We start from the raw sequence: 13666 nt of genomic DNA, 5'->3' as shown, positions 1-13666 counted from the left end.
TGTCTCAAAGCTTGCTGGGGACACAGATGGACTTGTTCAAGTCCAGACAAGTCCCGAGCAAGGCTTGTGAAATCCCCCGCTTTACGCAACTCCTGCTTCTTTTCCATCTTTTCTATCGCCCTCCTTCCCTTCCCCGTCTCCCTGACTAGGTCTTAGTAATAAACTGGATGCAACAACATAAGAACCGTTGTTTCTTAATCTCACACCGGGTATACAGATATTAAAGAACCTCATCTCCCTCCTATAAATTGGAGCGAGACATCAGCTTGTACAGACTAGTGGTGCATTGGTGTGTTTCTCTACAGATTGCAAGATTCTGCTGTTTATTTTAGAGGAAAACTATAACTTAGTGAATTTGACTCTAAACTGTTTTGAAAATATCAAAGCTCAAGTACAGATTTTGTGCATGACTTAAAATATAATCCATTAAAAGCAAGGCAGGATATCATATGCTAATGATTGATTTGGAATAAATATTAGTTTTGTTCAGAACACTACCAATGTCAGAGGAAAAGCAAAAAGAATCCATAAAAGAGCTGTGAACTCCAGGTGTTGCAATTTTCTCTCTTTCGATGACTCTTCCTCTCTGAAATTCAAACCCTACATTCAAAAATCTATGTTCACTCCAGTCAACAAGAGGAACAGCTGACTAAGAAAATCTATGCAAAATGAGCACTTTTTCTGAGAAACTCCAAGAATAATGACAGTAGAAAATGCTAAGTACATAGGAGAAAAATGTACCTGACATTTTTGCCGTCTCTGAGCAAAGACGTGTTAATCAGAACCAGTTGCAGCATAAGATGAATAACCAAAAGTGTATTCAGTTAGAAACATGCAAGTACTTACCTGGAAAAATCCTACATCTCTGCCATCCCTAGAAATGCCTTAATGCTCAAGCCCCTGTTCCCATCACCAGTCTGCAGGAGTCACTTTGCAAATTCTGAATAACAAGGACACAAGAGTCAGAAACAAGAAAAATAAAAGATTATGACTGTATTTACTAATCTTAAAAGCTCTTACATCTTACATGTGGGACTTGGTTAAAACCCCAGAATAATTGTTCTTCACCTTTTAAAGGCTTTCAGAACACAATACAGGAAGGGTTCCCAGGGGACTCCTTTTCAGCACTGTCTTACTCAGCTTGTCATGGGGCTTCTGGATGTCTCTTCCATCAATGACTCTGGAAGAAAGTGTCTGAAAATCAAGTATTTCCTAACTCAGATTCCTCATTAACACCTCACTCTTAATTCTTGGATATGGACTAAGCTTAAGAAGGAGATGAGCCCCTCAGGCTGTCAACATTAAAGTATAGAAGTATTTCCATGTATCCACTTTACTTCCAACATCTGCCAACATTTCACCTTGCTGGATATTGGATGCTAATCCAAAACAGAGGCTGAAGATAATCTTTCAGTGTTTGGGTATTCATAACTAAAGACACATTTTCCTTGCCTGCCCTTCTTTGTCCCAGACAGACATTCAGTTCACTACAGTTAATGTAGATATCAAGACATCTCATAGAGCAGCCAGGGCACATAGCACAGTAGAACACAATATCTTTTTTTTTCCTTGTGCTTCAATTTTTCTCATCCCTACTCTTTCTTTGTAACCAAATTTAAATTTGTCCTGTCATTGTCAGAGCTGTCTTAGCTGTTAATTTAGCAATTTACCTTTAGTAAACTAAAATCTTGTAATGAAGTTGTTTTGATATCTAGATTCTATTTCTTTTCCAACTACTATGGACAAAGAGACCTCCCCACCAGTGAATATGAGCTGAGCTGTGCTACGATGTGATCTAACTTACCAGGGCATTTATAAAATGTTTCAAGGTCTCAACGTAGCAATTTTATTTATTATTTTAGTTTACAACCAGTAACAGGAATATTTACTATATTAAAAGGTGGGAAAAATTGGTATTGTAAGGCATAATTGGACTGACATTTTAATCACTGTATCAATATATGGCAATGCCAACATTTTGCTCAGGTTAATACATTGAGCAGAGTAGTGGTTCATTATTGTAATTTGTTTTTACAAATTGCTTTAATACCCCTTTAAAGTAAATGAAAGCTGCATTTTAATATGTGTCCCTCTTTAAAGTCCTGGAAATCCTTGAATACTGCATCCTATAAGTCTCTGCAGCGTGTGTAATCTACAGAATCAGCAAAGGGAAGAGTATGAGTCAAATTAAACTTTAAGTGAAAGCTGGGAATTTCTTCTCTAAAACTATTGCTTCATGGTGCTATAAACCATATCATTTCAACAACCATTGCACTGGATCCCAGGAACTAGCAGGCGTGGCCTACTGATATATTAAACACATAATAAAAGCCACAATGGTCACTTAAAGAATATTTCTTTTTTTGACTGTGTTTTTCTGAAGAGTGGAGAGGGACATTTACAAGAAAATGTCTCAGTTTTGCCATATAGCTTGAAACTACCTGGAGATTTTATACATCTGTACTAGTATAACATGCTGTCTAACAGGGAAGAAACTCTCGTGGATTTTTATTTTCCCACTGCAAAAACTTCGTACTGTAGATGCGCTGTTCAAAGCTGTAGCGTATTTCTGTGTAGTACCACTGCCTACAATTGTGATGTATAATTAGTCAGTGCTTTTAGATTTTGTTCAGCAAAAATAGAGCCACTGGCAGTGCATCAGACTTTTTGCAGTATTAGAAAGGTTGTTCTCTTCAGACATAGTTTCACCCATACTATCTTCCAGGTATTATAATCCGTTGATTTGTACCAAATTTCTCACAGCATTTGAAGAGTGATCAAGGTGTAATCTAAAAATTGCCAGCAATCTTAGTGTTCAAAACTGCAGTTGAAGGCGAAATTCATGTGGGAAAAGCTGAAATGATTTTGGTCATGCATTTCTCTTCAAAATCTAGAGCTTTGGTTTAGACATTGTTGACAATTCTGTGATTCTGTGACTTGGGAGAAGCATTATAATATGGGATGTTATGGAGAAATATTTACAATATTTGGTTTTTAGATAAATTCTGCAGGATTTTGGAGGGCTGAACACTCTGCTTTTTGAGTAATGAGATTCTCCAGGATCATTTCTGTGAGTCCTAGTAGATTTTCAATAAAAGTAGCATGCAATAATCAGTCTAAGTGAAAAGGTAAAGGTTCTGAAGAGATGCATGGTAAATTGTTCTGCATTTCTACGATCTTTTTAACAAGGGGTTTGATGTTATGGTTGAGTCATTTTTAAGTAAGATTCCATATGGATTCAATCAACTTACACCTACCACAAATCTTGACGCCCAAACAATTTTCCTTAAGTAAATATTTGTGTTTTCTTTTGAAGCTAATGAAATAAGAGTGGCAGAAAAATATTTAAAAGGCTATGTTCAATTCCTTAGTATTGCCTTGTGAAATTGCAAAATAAAATTATAAAATATTTACATACAAGATTAGTACAAACAAACAAACAAACAAGCCAAGTATAAAAAAACGTTCTTAATTCCTGCTTTGCCTGCAGCTCTAAACTAATACTGCATGGATAATTATAGAAACTGACTGGGTACCTTTCAGTGTCACAGTCTTAAGCATATTATGCTTATATAGGATGCGTCCTGCTACGGAATTCTGCCTATCAGTTTCAGAAGATGTAAAATAAGGCTCAGTTTATATAACATATGGAATTATGTATTAAAACAGAGTACAGCATAGCAAATGAATGAGATTCAGTTTAAGTTAGATTTAAACAGGATCTATATTTATATCAAACAATGTAAAGGCACTGTGTGTTCACTCAAACCTTTTCAAGTTAAAAGATGAAATTATGGACCTAAATAGCAACCCAATATTAACACAGTAGAGCTTCCTATTTATTATTTTTTTGCTATTTATTATTCCTTATTTATGGAAACTGCAACAGATACAAAAAAAAACTGTTTGATAGAGCTAATTCTCAGCTACAAAATGCTATTTTTTAACACAATCACCACCATTAGTTATGCATTTTTGTCCATGACAAACAAAAGCCTGCTGGTGACCCACTGTCACAGCCACCACTGCTGAAACACATAACCAACCACCTCACTGTGCTCACATCCACTCTTTGGTCTCCATAAATGTTCAGAAAGCATCAATGAATTTCAATGGGCACAATTTTTTTCCACACAGAGGAATTCAATGACACACTTTTGCTTTATATAAACTTCATGTCAGACATCATTCTGTTCCATTTGCTGCCATCTGTCACATGACAACAACATCTAGCAGAATACTGGTGGGAAAACTCAGCCTCTACCGTCATACCATTAACATCCACCTCTGATGTCATAGGCCAACATCATGAAACAGGAGGCACTATGTTGGGAGCAGCTCTCATATTATGATCACATTTAAGTCCTTTACAACTATAGTTAGAATTCAAACCTTTCCAATGAGCAAAGGGTGAAATTTTCATTCCGCAGGAAGGATGTGTGCACACTGCAAACCAGTCTTCATGTGAGAGCTGTAAAGTCAAGATGAGAAGTACCACTCCAGGACAAAAAAGAAAACATACCAGTTTACAAATAGACTGGATGTTATGGTTCACAGATAGTTTTACCTTGAATTTAAAAAATGGGACTAAGATATACAAATCTTGTCATTTCTTCTAGCAAGACAGATTTCTGTTTGTTTATATTCTCAACCTCTAATAAAACCTATGTTGTATTTTCCAGAATTCATATAGTAATACATTTTTGGAGAATTTTCGTATACTTTAAATGAATAAAAGATGTGAAGGCAAACTAATGTCATATCTCAACAAAACAATGAAAAACAGAACTATAAAGTGAACAGCAGGAACTCTGCTGTAAATGATAAGGATAAATCACTTTCCAAAAGAACTGTAAATTGCTATGATGCCACGTTGAATATTTCCTGAAAGAACAGAATAAAAAAAACCAGAACTCTTAAAATACCAAATTAATTTTCCTGACACCTCCATTAATATATTTCACTTCCTTTAACCCTTTCACTTCCATAATTGTTAGTTTCTGATGCATATCCCTTTCAGTGGCACTACAGTGGAAAGGAGCTGATGCCTGTGGTGACTGGTTATGAATATGATGCATTTTTAAGAAGTCTCTTAGTGTGACAGAGAAGAAAAAAGTACAGAACTATGTATTCACCGATTCTTCCTTCCAGATCAGAATCACAGCCTGTAGTGCTGTAGTTTTAGCCTTAGCATTATGATTGGTGTTTCACATCTCTTCCTCCTGATGCCACACATACACAAAGAATGTTTCAGAATTGGCGAAGTCATCGAATATTAAATGGTTTTTTGTATGTGAATATTTTACCTATCCTGTTGGAATAAAAGTTGTTGGGTAAAGACCAGAGGTCAAAAAAACAAAAAACAGAATGAAAAATTTAGTACCAGTTTATTTGCAGAAGCCCTGATTCTGACTTTATTTCACCAGGTTTTAATGCATCTAGGTTCATGGCAAATCTAATCCATTCATCAAACACAAAATCCTATCAAACCCAACTATTCATCCCAGTTATGGTGAAAGATTGTGGGTAAGCTGATATAAAATATCTCAGATGTGTTTTGGTAGCATCAGGTACTACACATTCTACTCTTTCAAGTTGATATTAACACCATAAAAACACTTCCATAAGAAGTACTCTGGTGCAGAAGTCAGAGAATCAGGCATAGAACATTATAAAATCAAATAATCATCTGGTCATTTGCTGTTGGAAACAGTCTATCATATAGCATGTATTACTGTTTATCTTCTTAGCAAATATGAGCCTGTTAATGCATTCTTTCTTTTGCATAATTTTTAAATAAAAAGTTACAGAAAATAGCTAATATCAAAGATCAGGCTAAAAAACTGCTTCACTTAATGGTGGCTGTTACTAAGATATATGCAATGCAATACATTAAATACATTAATATTTTAACTGAATAATGTGTAAATAGGTTATTTTTGTCTTCACTGCCTGAGATCTTATTCACTTACCCATCACAGCAAAAGTGATTCCAATTGTATGGGACTCAGCTCTATTCTGAGATATTTATGATACCCGTAATTACAGTGACAACAGTGTTCTTTATATTCTAATAAACAGAATTAATTTTAAATCTTCTGTGGCCACTGAAAACATAGAACTATCAAAAATAATGTGATTAGCCCCAAATATTTTGTACAGATGCAATTAAAACAGCTTATATTCATCTAAATAATTATTTGTCAGTTTCCTTTGTATCAACTGGATACTGGTTCTGTAATGCACACACAAAATGGAAACAGTCTGTGAATTAAAGCTTAATTATCTGCTATGGAAAAAAACTGAGAAAGCTTTGTGAATGCAGCAGCTTTACATTTCATCTTAACCTCTTGGGTTTTTCTGTCCCAAAAATATACACTTAATCTTGCCATCTAATTAATTTTATATATACTCTAGTCAAAACCTTGAATATATACCAGTAACACAGGGATTTTATGAACACACACATCTGGACATCAATACAGTTGTTTGGGCAAGACTGAAAGAAATGAACAGTAGTTAGGTGATCTGAGGGAATGTTCTTCTACACAATTTTGCAAGCAACTACATTCCAGTTAATTTTTCAAAGAGCATATTTGTTTAAATTCAGATTTCTACTTAAAAAGATTATTTCCCCTATAAAACCACTCAAAAAACCCCTCATCCTAATTCTTTTTTTTCCACTTCAGAAACGTAGAAAGAAAATTTAAATCCTGAATTCTTAAACGCCTCCTTTGAGTCAATAGAAGAAACTGGATGCTTATGGTCCCTCTAAATTAAAACCAAAAATGTAATGTGCTTCAACTTGAACATAAGAAATTTCAGGGTTTTAGCTCTGGCAGTTTTTTCTGTTTGTTTGTTTGTTTCTTCCTTTCACATCACTTTACAAGGCTGATGGATTTTTGTAATTTTATATTTCTACATATTTCAACACCAGTGGCTCTACCTATGAGTTAGGTCACATTACAGATCGTTATAACTTTTTTCTTCTCTTCCAAATGTACAAGAGACTTCGTTTTTAGAAAGGTGCAACATTTTCATCAGAATTTAAATGGAGCCTCAGCTGTGAAGAGGTAAGTACACCGCTGACAGATAACAATCCTTACGGAAAACCCGAATAAAAGTGTCCCACTTAAAAACTTGTCTCTAATTAGAAGGAATTCTATTCTGGAAGAAAGAAAAATAAGTCTGACTATAAGCTGAAGGGATTAGACTTTTGTGTTGTTTTTATATTAGCTTTAAAAAACACTGGAAAATACACTGGAAACAATTGCACTGCTGTTGACCAGGTGCACTCATTCCATTGAAAGCGTTTAACATGGAAATCTGATTATCACAGCAATTTATTTATTTGCTGTAAGAAATACTGTGAGAAAAGAAAACGAAAAAGTAGAGAAGATTACTAGTTTTTAGGACATTTGAAGATATGTCCTACCTGAGCTATCAATCATTGGAGCAATGGTCTTGTGAAGTGGCATACTGTTAATGAAATGCTAATAGTTTGCTGCTTTGCCCTGTGGGTATCCATGCTCTGAGAAGAATATAATATTGATCTGAGGATGTGATAATGCAATTGGCTACATAGATTTCCTCTGAAAGTCATTTCTGGGAAGTCCAGCAATTAGAAGCAATTCTTGTGCAATTCTAGTAATTACTTAGGGGTCCTTTTACCCCTAGGACATTTGCAAACATTTCTTAGTCCTAATTGTAATAGGAACAGTTATAATTACTATAGCGAAAATGTTTTCAGCATATCTTTGTTCCCCTAATTGAATTAATTGAATTACTAGCATTGTAGGTATACAAAAGGATGGAAAATAAAAGTTCCTAGACTTCAGATTTAGTAAGAGGAGAGTACTGATGCATTCTCTTATTTTTAAACACCATTCTCCAAGTACCTTAAATATTTTCCTCAAACTTTGCAATGCCATCATCTATGTTACCTGCCACATACTTCTTTCTTAGTGAGATGTTCAGATTCAGTACACTCTACCTATAGCACTTGTAGGACTGGCTTGAATCATTTATTCAGAGACTGCATTCTCTGAAAACACACCACCATCTAGCCAATTATCTAGGCACCTGAAGTAGAGAAGACCCATGTCTCACTGTTGATGTTGGACTTAAAATGTGTCATTTCTTGAGGAAGGACACTAATCAGCCTAGAGTTGATTACCCAGGCAGGGACAGAAAATTGTGATGTTCTCTGTTAATGGCAAGAAACACAAATTTAAATCCCTTGAAGACAAGTATTGGCATCAGAGAAATGAAAATTCCAGTTTCCTCATTAGCATAGAAAACGCAGAACCATCTTTCCTATACCAGTATTTCAGTTTTCTTTTCCTATTCTTTCTTGAAGATAGAGTTAACATGATTTCTTACAACTAACTCTCCAAATGCAAAACCATCATGGTCATGGGAGCTGGGATCCAAGCCCATTAAAAATAGTCTATATTACAAACGTTATCTGAAACAACAGAAAAATAATGTCACAAATATGAGATTTTTTGGGGGAGGTATAATTTTCATGAAACCTAGTCTTAAATGTGTAAGAATACGTTTTCCTCCCAAGACCGTACAAGTATCTCCAACTTCTGAACAGGCAATGAGAGAAGATCCAAAGACCATCATCTGCCTTAAGGCAGTGTCTTCTCAGAATTGCATCTATCTGCATGTCTTTCTCAGACACCCAATATTACTAGGCTGCGACAAAGCTGGAATGCTTAATAAAACATATTGTTATTCAAATGATTCCTCTTTCTGTTCCACGCAAGCACACACTAACGAGATCTTCTACAGCACTGTGTTATCAAATTGGAAGGCTATATGGGTCAGAAGCCTCAGATTGCATCTTTGTCAGTTGGTATTTGTCACCAATTTCCATTCTGCATATCCATCATTCAATTTTAACCTCCCAGCTAAGATATGAAACCAGGTTTCAAAAATGAATTTCAGTTCCCTGATTTTTTTCCTTCTGTCCTTTAGCCTCAGCTTCTGAGTAATCAGAAGGTCTTCAACTCTACAGACCAATTTCAGAAGCAATATAAAATTTTATGTAACTACGTTCTCTGGAACCAGAGACACATAAGATGTCATCATTAAACTGAGACGATGGCTGATCTAATCCGAAGTGCTCAATACCAGTTGCCTATGCTGACTACATCTGACCCTGCGGTTCATCTTTACAGTATCTCATTCTTCCTGTGTGCTACGTTGGAAAGTAACTCAGAAAGGAAATGTGTTTTCTAAATATAGTCATAAATAAGCTTTAGATCAAAGAAGAAACTCACTTTTTAAAAGACATTAATATAAACTATTAATGAGCTTAGAGAAGGAGAGCTCACAAAAGCAGGATTAAGAAAGAGTTCTTTTGGCTCTTTACATCCATATGCAGAAGTCTGAAATACAAAAGAATATTTTTGCTGATTTGCCTCTATGAAACAGAAAATTGAAAACTCAGACACTAGACACTACCACTGTCACACTGAAATGCAAAGGAATGCAGTTGTGAAGAGATTTCCCTAAGCTTACCATAAAGATATTCTTCGGATCTTTTCATCCTTTCAACTTTGCATGCTCTCCAACATATTGTACAAATAGTATTAAGAAATATGTTTATTTGTTTGTTTTAAATTTTTTTTATTTATTGTTATGTTTGTTTCTAAATACAGAGACTTGATGCTTCAACCTTCTAATTTCAATATATTTTATAATCTTTGTTCTCATGTCATAGGTAACTATTAGGCTGCTCTTCCTTAGAAGAATATGTCTGACTTGTAATATGAATTTGATAGAGAAATATGCTAGGGAAAATAGGGATAATTAAAACACTGTGATTGTCAGGTTTAGATGTGTCTTCTCAAATAACATCACACCCATCTTAGCAATATTTCTGGCTCAGATTTAGAGAGGAAGTTCAGTGTGCACATAACTTGATACACTTCAGCACTGCTATTTAAGCAAATGGAATTATTCCTGCCATTAAAACTGAGCAAATACTGAAGTATCTTTCTAGTTAAATTAAAGCTAAGCAAATACTGAAATGTCATTCTAAAATGAGGCAAGAAATATTCATCCCTATGACATAATTTATTTTATATATAAAAATAAAGATAGCACAACTTCTATCTTGATAGAAAAGGAAGAACTCCTTTTCGTTATCATTTCCATACAAAAATCCAAGCTGTCTAGCCTTCTTCCACTTTCTGTATAAATAAGAGGCTGCGTGAATGCGCTAAGAGAACAGTGATTTACCCATCATCCATTTAGCAAACAGAAGTGGTTACTGAAGCATAGACATGCACAAGTGATGAATTTCTGCACACCACAAAATGGAAGATATCAGTACTGAAAAAGCCAAAATGAGTAGAACTTTCTGAAAAGTAGCTGTTAAAATGCCTCCTCTTACATAAGCAAGTAAAGTCACAAGATTTTTAAACCTAATTTCCTCATTCTTGAACAACCTTAATTTCACTACTGGAAGAAAAGCTATTTTTATACAAGCAACAAATTCAAGGTTGGTTGAGATGTTTCCACATAAGTAAAATTTTTCCCCTCCAACCTAGTTGGGAACACTCTGACTCTCCTATTAGCCCAGTAACATCTGGGTCTTCCACTATCAGTCTCTTCAAGAGTGTATTGTTGTCTGGTGCTTATACAGGACACAGAAGATGCATGAGCAAAGAAATAAGCCTAAAGAAAATGCTGGTATTAGTCATCAGATGATGGGTCTCAAATGAACCAGGGAATATCAGAAGTACTGCACTAAAAGAAAGACCTGGGTTGCAGACAGGCTGTCTTTCTGTAATGGCATAATACTGCAGTTGTCCTTACTTCTCTTCATACTTCAGTTCATTATAGTTGAAGTATTTATTTGCATGGAAAGGTGACACTCGCCTTGTTTCTACTTTTGAATGGTACTAAAACTACTGTAGCATGATATTTTGTGGCAAGTAGTGAGACTGTGCACATTAAAAAAAAAAAAAAAAAAGTACTCTGCAGATATACTGCACTGCCCAACATTAAATTACAAGGTCTATCGAATCCCATGGCTAAGGGCACTACTATTATTGGGCATTTATGTAGATCCATAAATGTACCCTATGCTCCAAGAGACTTGCAGATATTTTTGCCCCCAAAAAATCACCATGCTATAGGAGTGATCACCATCAGATATAGGACACATTCCTACATGCCACAAATGTTGCAGTTTCTCTTCATACTTCATGAATTTGCTAAGAAACATTGGACTTGAATTCCTTTTGAAACAAGGATACAAAATTAGATGGTCCACTGGACTTCACTGGCATTTTAATCACTTCAATTACAAAATAGGGAAAACTGGTACAGAGCACAGAAAGCAGTACAAGATTATTTTGTTCTTACATCCAGAAGAGAATTAACACTTGCCTTACCAAACAGTAGTGCAGTAATCTATTGTATTCTCTCACAGGAAATCTTTTCTCCACACTTCTTCACCTATGTTTTCTAAATCTGTACATATTGCTATTTCCTCTGACCCAGGATTCTTCTACAGTTTTGAAATCTGTGTGCAGCAGTGACAGTTGTTTCCTAATTGCTTTGAGAAATACACTTTCCAAACAGAAAAGCCCTGTCTGGAAATCCAAGGGCAGTTAGTTACAGAATTGCAAAAGCTTCAAGGGCAGAAGCCTCAGGCAGAGCACTCCTAGCCTGGAGAGCTTCCACTACCTGGCTGTTGGTCCAGGGCTGTTACATCATGCTAGTTTTCTCCAGATCCCTGAGCTCCAGCATCCTACAGCAGGACTGATTTATTGGGCTTTCTAAACTCTGCAAGCCTGGGGATCTTTCTGGTTCCAGTTTGGATTATTAGATTACAAGGGATTATGAATGGTTTGGTAAGAGAACATGTTTTATATGTTTAGAATATTTATGAGTTTGGGAATGCATGGGAAAATGGTTTCATGTAGTCCAACAAAGCCTAACATCACAACTATATTTGTGGGAAATGCACTTAAAACTACATCCTCCAGATTCATCATTTCCATGTGGCGTCCTGTTTCTATTCTACACGGTCTGAGGATTCTCCACCTAATTCTTGCAGAGGGCATTTTAAACTGAAGGAAACTGAGTGCTTATTCCTCCTTCAGATTACTCAGAATCATTTATATCCTGAGAGAAGAGTCAAGAAGTTCCCCTGTTCAGCAATCAGAAGAGATACAAATTAATCTTTTTCTGTTATGTTTGGTATGCTAATATAATCTTACTACAATCATAATTATAACTAGAAAAGTACACATAGTATGCAAAACAGTGAAATTTAGCACAGTGTCTGGACTTGATATGAATTGCTAGCATCACGGAAATGCATTTTTGGAAACCTCTCCCTCTCTATATCACCTTTTCTTCCTCTATTCTATCAAATCAGTGTATCTAAGCATAAGTAGTGGCATTTACAGCAGCATGAAGCTGGCATGCCATAATGGAGATAAAGTTCTTAACTCTTTTCTACTAAGGTGAAAAGGTTAAATGCACCTTTCAAGATATAATTAGCACAGTCATTTAGTGCCAGGCAAATTTTCAGTCAGAGAAGAGAATATTTTATAGGGCTTTGGCTGCAGGCCAGTCAGAGGTTTCAGATTAGTGGAGGCACTTCACATTAATTATTCTTTAACAAACTTGCATTATCCTTTAAAGTGAGTACTTACATAGAATGCTTCACTAGCTGTAATTTACTCTAGAGATAACCCTTAATAAGAGGAGAAGCCAAGTCACTTCTCCTCCTCTTTCTTCATTTCTCATCTAAAAATCTTACCAGGAAGGTGCCTTAGTTGTGAGCCCATGAACAGCCACAGTCAGTGCTTTGTCACTTACCCGTGTCCTACTCATGCTCACTCAGGAAAGGCTCATTTTCCTGACAGCTCTATACTCCAAACACCGAAGAAGTTTCCATCTTAGATTTTATCTTCTGTAGACACTGGTCTAAGTGTGCCAGATGCATCAGAATCCTTTGTCAGAGGCAAAACCTCACTAAAATTTTCTAGTTGGCCAAGTAATAGCAAGTTATGTAAGAATTTGGAAGTACATGGGAATAAAAACAGCCCACAAACTAACTTAATTAAACTGTTAAGCTTCTGTTCACATTATTCACATGATGGGATACAACTGCAGAATAATGCTGTCGGCTTTCTTTTCCTTCTCCCTATTTTTCTTTTTATAAACAGTGCCATGGGGTTGTTTCTTATTTTATTTAGAGATGCACTGATGTGAAGCAAGTGCTCAGTCTGATCAAAAATTGCTTCTAGTTATCCAGAGCTTATAGTAGTATACACTTCATTGGTTATTTTCTTCCCCTGACTGATAATTCCCTAATGATAAGTCATAGGGTTTCTTTTCATACTTCTACCTTATGACGCTGTTACATAATAAAAAATAAAAATGAAAAAGAGAGATCACAAAACAAATATAAACCAAGCAGTCAGAAACAAAAACACACATGAATTTGAGATCTGAAAAAAAAATCCAACCAAAAGCTAAACCCACAGCTTGTTCCGTTGCGTTTTATTTTGTTTTGATTTTAAGAAAACATTTAAAGGGATGAATTTCTCAAATGAATTTCCAGTGATTTCTTGAAAATGTTCTTATTAAATCATAGAATATCCTGAGTTGGAAGGGAACCACAAGAAAC

At 35.5% G+C, this 13666-nt stretch overlaps 1 long non-coding RNA gene across 1 annotated transcript in view; it reads right to left on the bottom strand.

Annotated features, from left to right (window-relative positions):
• Positions 1-13666, bottom strand: part of LOC128080200 (uncharacterized) — a 132916-nt gene that overhangs the window by 23522 nt on the left and 95728 nt on the right. The window contains exon 3 of the long non-coding RNA XR_008206541.1: positions 847-940. This is a non-coding gene — a long non-coding RNA (uncharacterized LOC128080200). The remainder of the gene's footprint in view (positions 1-846; positions 941-13666) is intronic.

The sequence above is a fragment of the Tympanuchus pallidicinctus genome, unplaced genomic scaffold, assembly GCF_026119805.1.
Source record: "Tympanuchus pallidicinctus isolate F22 unplaced genomic scaffold, pur_lepc_1.0 scaffold2, whole genome shotgun sequence".
Classification (NCBI taxonomy): domain Eukaryota; kingdom Metazoa; phylum Chordata; class Aves; order Galliformes; family Phasianidae; genus Tympanuchus; species Tympanuchus pallidicinctus.
The sequence above is the reverse complement of the archived record's forward strand: the minus strand, read 5'-3'. Positions and strand labels throughout refer to the sequence as shown.